This window comes from Perissodus microlepis, chromosome 18 (assembly GCF_051167445.1).
Source record: "Perissodus microlepis isolate ML-2025 ecotype Zambia chromosome 18, ASM5116744v1, whole genome shotgun sequence".
Classification (NCBI taxonomy): domain Eukaryota; kingdom Metazoa; phylum Chordata; class Actinopteri; order Cichliformes; family Cichlidae; genus Perissodus; species Perissodus microlepis.
The window spans coordinates 36,258,844-36,269,608 of NC_140478.1; the positions used below are offsets into that span (position 1 = coordinate 36,258,844).

The 10,765-nt window shown below is 40.6% G+C and overlaps 1 pseudogene; it reads left to right on the plus strand.

Moving 5' to 3' along the window:
• Positions 1 to 2,993: 2,993 nt before the first annotated feature.
• On the plus strand, positions 2,994 to 4,402 carry LOC146368873 (uncharacterized; annotated as a pseudogene).
• Positions 4,403 to 10,765: the final 6,363 nt, after the last annotated feature.

A 10,765-nucleotide genomic window follows, 5' to 3' on the forward strand; every position in this document is an offset into this window, starting at 1 on the left:
CTGAAGTAGATAGACTGTTCAAACAGCTTCTTGATAAGGAGGATATTCAAAAGGAGAAAGAAATGGAACTCCTAGATATGCGGGGGAGGAACTTTGAGCTCCAAGCAAAGCTTAATAAAGTACAAGAAAAACCAACAGAAGAAATCCTCCAACAGAAGAAAAACGAGAAAGAGAGGGAAAAAAAGATTCAGGAGCTGCAAGTAAAGCTGGATGAAGCTCTGCAAAAAAATCAAGAACTCCTCCAAGAGAAGAAACAACTGGTCATAAAACTCCAAGGCACTGAGATAAATCAAAAAGTGCTGAAAGGAAGGGTTGAGTTTCTTCAAAAGAAAGCGCAACAGACCATGAAAAAGGAAGATATGGATTGCAAGCTTCAGGACAGCGAGAAACACAAGGAAGCCTTGCAAATAAAGCTTGATGAAGCTCTGCAAAAAAATCAAGAACTCCTCCAAGAAAAAGAACAAATGGACATAAAGCAGCGCAAACTGCAAGGCATGGAGGAAAAGCACAAAGGACTTCAGGCAAAGCTTGAAAAAACACTGAACAAAAATAAAGAGTTGCTTCAAGAAAAAAAGCAACTAGAAATTAAACAGAAAGAAACGGACTCCAAGCTTGAAGGCGTGGAGGAAAAATACACCGCGCTGAAAATAAAGCTTGATAAAACAGTGCAAAGAAATAAGGATTTCCTACAAGACAAAGAACAGCATGACACGAAACAGAAAGATCTGGATTGTGAGCTGCAGAACATCAAGAAACACAAGCAAGGTTTGCAAGTAATGCTTGATGAAGCTCTGCAAAAAAATAAAGAAATCCTTGAAGAGAAAGAAAAACTGGACATAAACCAGAGAGGCATGCAGGAAAAATACGGAGCGCAGCAGGTAAAGCTTGATGAAACGCTGCACAAATATCAAGAGCTGCTTCAAGACAAAGAACAACGGGAAATAAAGCAGAAAAAAGATAAACAAATTCTCCAGAACTTTGAGAGGAAAAACCAACAACTGCAAGACCGTTATAACAAACTGAACTCCAAAACAACTGAGCTGGAGGGGGAAAAGAAAAAAGTGCAAAAACAATGCTCAGAGATGCAGAGTAAGCTCAGTGACATGCTGAGAAAAAACACAGAACTGGAGAAACTTTCCAACAACTTGAAGTGCAAAAACACTGAGGTGCAGATGTTAAAGCAGCAACTAGAGAAAACAAGCAAAGACCTGCAGTGTACACTTCAAGAACTCGAGAGAAGTCAGCAGCTACAAGACGCACACAACAAATTACAACACAGTTATACAGAGATGCACGAGGCAAAGCTTATGCAGGAGGCCAAATGTAAAGAACTGAAAGAAAGGCTCGAAGAAAAACAAGCCAAATTAGAAGAAGTGGAGACAACATGCAGGAAACTCGAGAAGGAAAATACACAAACAATTGATGAGTTACGAACCCTCATCCTAGAGAAAAAAGTGCTCGTGGAAAAGATGATGGAAAAGAAGAAAAAACGCTTCCGCTTCTTCTGGAGAAAGAGCACTCCTGCTTTTTCTACTTTTTCTACTTTTCCTTCTGCTGATGTCACCCCGTCTTCCTCCTCCACCGTTGCATCGTAATTTTCACCATAACTCCTAACACCTGTCCCATCTCTCCCCCCCCCCTTTCTCTTTCACCCTCACCCCCCAACCAGTCCCGACAGTTGACTGCCCCCTCTAGAGCCTGGTTCTGTCATAGGTTTCTTCCTTTAAAGGGAGTTGTTCCTATCCACTGTCGCACCCAGTGCTTGCTCAGAGGGCATAGTTGGGGTTCTCTCTCCTCTATCTCTTTCCTCCTTTCTATCCCTTTCCTTTACCCTCTTCTTTACCCCCCACCCCTCCCCCCTTTTCTATTCCCCCGCTTTTCTATTTCCTTAATAATTTAATAATAAACACAATTGGCTACATTTTAAATGTGTCTGATCAACGTCTTCATTCAAGAATGAATTGTCTTTCTCACGGAGTCATGTGTATTTTGTGTTTTCCTCGGGCTGGTGATCCCCGCGGTCGTTCAGCCCCGGAGTCCAGAGTTTTAGTGTTTTAATCACATTTAGTGTTACATTTCAGATCACCACAATAGGATATCCATAATTTAGGATTCAGGCATTTGTTTTAGTTCAATATCGTAATCATTCTATGACTGAGTAGTTTACAGAACCTTCAGTCTGCAGCAATAACTTCTGTTGGAGCTATTTGTTCTTATTTTTTATTATTTTGAAATTAGTTAAAGTTTGTTGTTAGTTTACTTATATTTTGGGGTTTATTTACAAGTTTATTTGTAGGTTAATATTTCTTTCAATGTTTTGTTTGTTTGATGTTACCTTGTTAAATTAGTCAGTAAAAGCTGTAGGGCCATTTTGTTTCTATAAATAAAGACACTGGTATAGGACCAGCATGCACTGGGGTGAGCCTATGGTTTTTTACTAGAGCAGGAGAAGCAGCAGGAAGTAACTAAAAATGGATCTTGTTATTGCTTGCCAAACTGGATAAAATAAACCATAAAAACGCAACTTTAAAGTTTGGACAGTGGACTTCTTTTGCCTGCGTACGAAATATTATCTCAGTGCAGCAGTGGCTTGTGGACCTTTAACTGTGGGATGTTTGGTTTGTCAAACAAAAGGAATTGCCACTACAAAAAGTAAAAAACCTGCCCGTGGACAAAGGAATAATCCTTCATTAATGGATATGTTGGATATAAGGATTTCAAGGATCACCGTCGAACTCGAATAAAAGTTACTGGATCGTCTGTAAGTACTCCAGATGTTGAAGCCTGGATCAACATGTCACTCGTTCATCAAAGCTGGTGAGTGATAATATTGTTTAAGCCGTAAAGGAAAACGGTGAAGCTATTGGAGTTTAAAGACATTATTTCACTACAAAGACTGATGAACTGAGTTTTGATGTACTAAATTTGTGCATAATAGGATCACTAATTGAAACATGCCAACGCCCTCTGTGGAAATGTTTCTTCACTGCAATCATGTTTGCGCTTTATGCTATGGATTCTCAGTGTGCTGTGCATCTTTATAATGTTTGAAATAATCCAAGAGGACAATAAAAATGTCGGATATTAAGAGTAAACAAGAGAGTAAACAAGAGGATGACACTCAGATGCAAGCAGAGAAAAGAAGCATCAAATTTACGCCAAAAGGTTTGGATTTGTATATAAAGACGTGCCAAGAAAAGCGGAGTTCAATGTGTAAGCAAGCATCTAAGTACATGGGGAAAATTTCTGCTTTAATGACCTCACATGAGAAGGTTAAGGAAGTGTCTTCTGAATTTGGGAAGTTTATTAAATGCTATCAAGATGCAAACGCTTTGCAAGAATCCTTTTTAAGTTTGCCACTGCCAGAAGATGAAGTGAAAAGGCAAAGCGCACATTTTCAGTCTAAGGTGACAGCATTCTCTGTTTTTATGGACAAAGTAAAGGTTTGGTTGCAGCAAGCAGGCGAGCCGTATACTGAACAAAGCAATACTGCTCTTAATGATCAAGCTGTTGAAAGTTTGGATGAAATAAATCCTGAAGACAGTGTCTCTAATATCTCAAGTGTAAAGCCACCTTCGAAAACATTGTCACAGCAAAGTCGAATTTCATCAACATCTTCCGCACGCATTAAAGCTGCGGCTGACAAGGCAGCGCTCATGGAGCGACTCGCTGCATTAAAGAAAAACATTCTATTGAAGCGCAAGAGGAAAAACTGAGAAAAGAAAAGGAGAAATTATCCTTGGAAACAGAGTTGGCAGCAACTAAGGCAAAGCTTCGTGTCTTAAAAATAAACTCAGTTTGTAGCTCTGAGCGTTCTGATGGAATGAACTCTTATTTTGAAAGAGGGCACGTACAAGAAGCGCCTAATTTAAATCCTTGTGCTGATACATTTGTTCCGGCAGAAAGAGATTACTCTGGTACAAATTCTGCATCTGAATCACAAGTAATCATACCTAGACAAAGTCAAAACCAACATCAGGTGGATGAGGTGATGGTAAAAGTTGATGATTCAGCTCAAGTGACGCAGCAAACACAGCCTCAGTCTCCTACTTTGACTGAGAATTGCACGAAGGAGATTGTCAATATTATGCAAAAACAAAATGACATCACTACTTTGCTTGTAAAACAAAACTTATCTTCTGTCCTTCCAGCTAGAAACATCCCTATGTTTGATGGAGACCCTTTACAGTACAGATCATTTATGAATGCCTTTGAAAATGGAGTGGAAGCTAAAACTGATAACTGGAGCGACTGTTTGCATTTTTTAGAGCAGTTCACTAGGGGGCAGCCTAAAGACTTGGTGCATAGTTGTCAGCATTTACCTCCTGAGCAGGGCTATTCCACAGCCAAATATCTTCTTGGAGAACATTTTGGGAACGGAAATAAAATTTCCTCTGCATAGATGGAGAGGATTGTGAGTTGGGCACCTATTAAAAGTGAGGATGTGAAAGGTCTACAGTCATTCTCTCTTTTTCTTCAAGGATGTTCGAATCTAACACAGCAAGTTGTTTATATGAAGGAGTTGGATTTGCCCTCAAATATGAGAATGATTGTTATGAAACTTCCATACAAATTGAGGGAAAAATGGAGAGTTGTTGCCTATGTTGCAGGAACAAAATGGTCACAGAGCAGTGTTCACTGATCTGGTTGCCTTCATAATAAAACAGGTGAAAGTAGCATAAGATCCAGTGTTTGGCAACATCCAAGACTCACAATCTGGAAGCAGCTTTAAAGTTTCAAGTTCCACCAAGCAAAGAAAAAAGGGAAGTAGTTTTGCCACTAATGTCAGTACGGTTCCAGGAGTCGAAACTCAATCAACTGGAAGCAGAACAAATTCCACTGTTCTGCATAGTTGTTTGTTTTGTTCACACAGCAGTCATTTACTAGAGAATTGTAAGCAGTTTAAAGCTAAAATGCATCGAGATAAGCTGACTTTTATCAAGGAAAGGGGAATTTGTTTTGGTTGTTTAAAAGTTGGTCACATAAGCAAAGACTGTAGGAGTCGTTTGAGACACAGCAGCTGAGCAAATGATCATTTCATGCTGAAGACATCCTCAGACAGAATTAAATACATACATAAACACAGCCTGGTGCCAATAACACAGCTAATGACACTGCTGTATCACTGGCTTTACTGATTAAAGACCATATCTGAAGGAAATCTTTGAACACAACAGAAAGTGACCTTTTAAACCTGCGACACTGATGCTGCATTCAAGGACCATTACAAACATCTGAAAGGACTTAAGAACATCAAGAAAATGTGACTTGTTTCTCTGTAATGAAGCTGTTTTAGTGAAGAAAGTTGAAAGGTCACAGAGCGACTGCTGAATCTTCTGCTCTAAACATGAACTCTGAACTTTGTGATGCTTCAGGAGGAAAACTGCTTCAGTTATTCTCTCAGATTAGTTTCATATTTTCTGCATCAGATTTGAGTGAGATCACTGCATATCCACCGGATTCCAGCCAGAGTGGATTCTGGAGTCTTCCACGCTCCTGTTAGTGATCCTCCATCTGGATGGATGATAACAACATTCTGAACAATCTAGTAGGAGATGGCCCATATCTATGGGACTGATTTGTGCTAATAACGCCCACTGTATGGACTGATAACAGCCGAAGCGGGTGAATAAAGTCACCCAGTAGCTAGCTGTGCCATTACCCAGCATACACCACTCCCTCCATAAATGCAATAAACGATACAAAAGTATCGTTCTACCTGTTTTTCAGGTAGTTGTTTACATTATATAATTTATTGTGTTCTGTATACGTCACTACAATGTGATTTGGAAAATGTCTAAATATACCGACAACAGACAACAATGCAGAAGGCCTCAGAACTGGTTCCCAGTGGGATGCTGTCAGTCATTGGTAGACCTCAGGCTCAGTATAATTATGCCTGTCTGCAGGCAAAAGAGCACTGCAAGAGTCTGGGGATGGAGAATCCTGTGTGCTCTGTGGCCAACTACCTGTTTCCAGATGGCAGGGTTATTGCAGGGCACCAGCAGGTAATACATTCATATATTCTTGCTGCTTTAATATACCGTGAATCTATTGTGTTCTCTTTTCTGTCTTCTCTCAACCATCAAAAAAGTTGTTAGAGCTGCTCTTGTCATTTCTGCTGTCTTCTTTGACTTCTCAGGCTCTGGATTTCCTCCAGGAAAACTCTCGGCGCCTAAAGTTCATGCGGACCAAAACTCTCCCAGTCAGTGGTGCGTTCCACACTGAGCTGATGGCATCGGCTACTGAACCCCTCAGAGAGGTGCTCCGGCAGGTGGAGGTCAGTCAGCCACTTTATCCAAAAGGGATTAACATATTTTCTGAAACATGCATTCAATTACTCTGTAAAGCTACACCAGTCCTCATTTTTTTAAGATAACCCATCCTATTCAGTCTGACTCGGAAAGTTAAATGGAAAGTACACCCAAGATTTTACATCTGGTATTCAGCCATTCAAACTGCCCTCCGTCTTCAGAGTGAGGGAAAGTCTTCCCTTCACCATGAACTCAAACTGAAGAGAGGGATCCAGCGGGAAAACAGTCAGCGGGAACGCAGCCGGAGCGCCCGCAGCAGCTGCAGCAGCAGGGGCAGCCAATCTGATGACTTGACTATCCATGAGACGGAGAAGACAGAAAAAGAGAAAGACAAACAGGACTTAGAGATTGAAAACATTATCAAGGTAAGTGAGGGCTATAAGAATCTTTTTTTGTAATATTTATTTAATTACATCATGCACCAAACTATCCATGGTAGTGCTTATTTAACTAATTCATAGTGGCACTGGGCAGCTGCCAGTGCAGTTCATTTTGTCCATTTAAAAAGTACCATGTACACTCACTGGCCACATTTTTGTTAGATACACCTGTTGAGCTGCTCATTAGGTCAAATACCTAATCAGCCTATCACATGGCAGCAGCTCAGTGCATTTAGGCATGTATACGTTAATAAGACGACCTGCTGAAGGTCAAAGGTCAAAGGGGATTTAAATGACTTTGAACATGCATTGTTGTTTGTGTCGGACAGGCTTGTCTGAGTATTTCAGAAACTGTACAACCATCTAACCAGTTTATAGAAAATGGTCTGAAATGGAGGAAATCTCCTGTGAGCAGCACTTCTCTGGGAAAAAATCACTTGTTGGTGCCAAAGATCAAAAGCGGAATGAGCAGATTATTTACAGCTGTAAGGAAAGCAACATGAACTCAAATACCCACTTACTTCAACCAAGTTATCAAGAAGAGCACCGCTGAAAGCACAATACGTTGAACCTCGAAGCTGATGGCCTAGTGTCACCTGCTGGATAGAGGTGAAAACACAAACCAAACAATGGCTCTTTCATCTGTTTCACAGCATGCACGGGAACTGGAAACTCGCCGAAGGGAGGCAGAGGAGAGAGAGCGGAGGAAGCAGAGGGAGGTGCAGATGGAACTGGAAAGACAGCTGAAAGAGGCTGAGATGGTAAAAAAAAAGTTTTCCACTTGACACCAATTATGTACAGAGTCTTTTCTCCTTGACTTTGATCTTTGAGAACTGCAGCAAAATGTTGACTGTCATTATAAAATTCACACCTAGTCTTTAATGATTTGGAAAAATGGTTATGACAGTCCAGGAAAAGGTGATTCAGGAATAGGTCAGTTTATACCGCTCTGTTGGTGCATCTGTTTATGTAGCTGTGTGTGTGCATAGATAAAAGACAGCATGCAGGCTGAGATGCAGGTGAAGGAAAAGGAGGCTGAACAACAGAAGAAGAGGATCAGGGAGCTGGAGCTGACACAGCAGCAGCTGGAAGTTGCCCTTAATATGGAGATCCAGGCTCGGCTGGAGGAGGAGAGGGCCAGACTGGAGCTTGAGCTGTAACAATGGATTTCTAACTCTTATTATGGCCCTTTATTATTTTATTTGTGATGGAGATCTGATATATCCATGGGAAGTATTAACTGTCATGCGGCGGCTGTGTGAAGGCAAGAGAGGACCAAAATGCACGGCTCTAGACACACGGGAATGAACTCAAAGGCAGGTCTTTATTAACAGGAACATAAGAAGTCATACAAAACTATACTGGGAGAAACTAAAGCTGAGGCGCTGGGAAGACACGGGAAATGCACACAACCTAGAGGGACGACGCAACACAGAACAAAGGGACACTCTGACATAAATACACAGAAGGTAATGAGGGAAGTGGGAGTTGTTACAGGATGCAAACATGTTTTATACTGCTTTGAAGTCTGGGACAGCATCATAAGAGGCATAACTGATCTCACCGTAGTCCCATGAAGACTCAAGATGAGTGTTTTCACGACTGCCATCTTGGTGTTTTGAAATCAGGCATGATGAATGAAGGGAAGAACTGTCTGTTAAGGTTCTCAGTCGTTCAGGTCATCGTAGTCTAAGGAGCTTGGAAAGAAAAGCATCTGGACTTCTTTAAGTTTCTTGAAGAGCGTTTCACCTCTCATTCAAGAAGCTTCTTCAGTTCTCTGAAGAAATTCTGAACTGAAGAAGCTTCTCAGATGAGAGGTGAAACATCAAACAAATTTGCTGCAAAAATTGGGTCTCCCTGGACTTGTATGAAAACCATATCAGGGTTTCAAAATCCCCAGAGCAGCAGTCAGATCATTGTAGACGGTTTTAAGTCAGACAGAGATTTGAATATGCTTTATGCTCGTTTTAGTTCTTCTGAACTGAAACAGAAACTGAAAGATACTCAACACTTCATCACTGAACTCAGCGATGTCCAAAAGGCCTATCATACAGTTAATGTGAACAAGAGCCAGGGCCCTGATAACATTAGTGCCACCTAATTAAATCTTGCGATAAAGAACTCAGTCCTAAATTTCAGGTTATTTTTAATAAATCCTTTCAAATACAAAATGTGCCCTCGCTTTGGAAGGAAGCTGTCGTCGTTCATGTCCCTAAATCTAGTCGTCCAAACGTCCTGAATGACTTCAGGCCTGTTGCCTCACCTGAGTTGTCATGAAAGTCTTTGAAAACATCATCAGAAATGTGATTATGGAAGAGATTAAATATCAGCTGGATCCAATGCAATTTGCGTACAGGCCCAACAGAGGAGTGCAGGACGCGCTTTGGACTCGACTAAATCTGATTCTTAAACATGCAGAGAGTAAAGGGACTTTTGCAAGACTTCTTTTCATTGATTTTTCTTCTGCTTTTAATACAATACAGCCCCATATTTTAATGAAAAGACTTTTAGAAGAGTTTGAAATCAGGAAAAACCTGGTTTGCTGGATTTTAGATCTTTTAACTGACAGGTCACAAAGAGTGAGAATAAATGGGGTTCTGTCTGACCCAGTGTTCTCCTCCACAGCTTCTCCTCCAGGGTGTCTCTTATCGCCCTTATTATTCATTCTCTTTACAAACATGTGTCAGAGCAGATATGAAAACAGGGCCATCATTAAATTTACAGATGACTTTGTTATTGTCAGCTTACTGAAAGAGGGTGAAACTCACCACGGTCCAATCATTGATGACTTTGTTCAGTGGTGGGAGGAGTCTTATCTCCAATTGAACATATCTAAAACAAAAGATATGGTTATTGATTTTAGGAAACAACAAAATGGGCACAGAGTCACTTTAATTAAAGGTCAGAAAATAGAGCAAGTGCAATCATATAAATATCTTGGGACCATAATCAATGAAAAACTGAACTTTTATTGCAAATCGGTCTGTAAAAAGGGTCACCAGTGCCTTTACTGCCTCAGGAAACTTGCTCATTTCCACATTGAGCGAAAGATTTTAACTTTGTTTTCTTGTTCTTTTATTGAGTCTGTTTTATCTTTTTGTTTGGTGGCATGGTTCAGTCAGACCTCTGTCACAGAGAAAAATTGACTGAATTAGTTAGTGAGATGGTCCAGTCGTCTGATAGATGAGTCACAGGCCTGTTTAGACTCCCTGTACTCTAAACAGGTACCACAGATGGCTTAATCAAACCTTAAAAATGGTTCCCATCCTCTACGGGGTGGATTTAGCTTCTTTCTTCAGGACGGAGGTTTCTAGTTCCAAGATGCAGGACAAAGCATTATAAAAACAGCTTTGTCCCTGCTGCTGTCACTGAACTCAATAAGAATTGTTTTTGATTTGATTCATTTTGTTTAATTACTAAATATGTGTTTTGTCAGGTTTCATTAGGTGTGTGTGTTTGTGAAGGGAGGCCAAATGCTATCATTGTTCTGTAAAGCACAGTGGGTACCTGTGGGTATAAATAAAGTAACCTTAACTTAAAGCTTATAGGAGGTTGTGAGGTCACTGCCTCCACCTGATTATGTAATTAACCAGCAGACTGGTACATTTATATATAATATACTATAAGTTATATCATTATAATTATGTGTATATCATATTTCTTATGTACATTTTAGACCTGGGAGCAGAAATGCTGATGAACTGGTTTTTATTCAGGAACAGGCAGAGCGTCCTCTCTTCCTGGCTCCATGTCTATAATTATGTCACACACTGATTCGCTCTCACAAAATCACCAAAACACAGCACAAATCCCACCAATGATTCAATTCCTTATAAATCATTGAATCAGGTACTGAAGCAGTGACGTGCTGAATGAAGCTTCAGACGTCATTGATCACGTGACTCTGTTCAGACAAACCAAGCCTCAGCACAGCGTTTCTGAAGCAGTGTGTTGATTTTTTGACACGTGCCGGAGCTTCAGCTTCAAACGGGCCGTCACCATCAGAGTTGCTGGAACCATGTCCCACTACTGGCTACTCTGTTTATATCCTCCACATTTCAAACACACAAG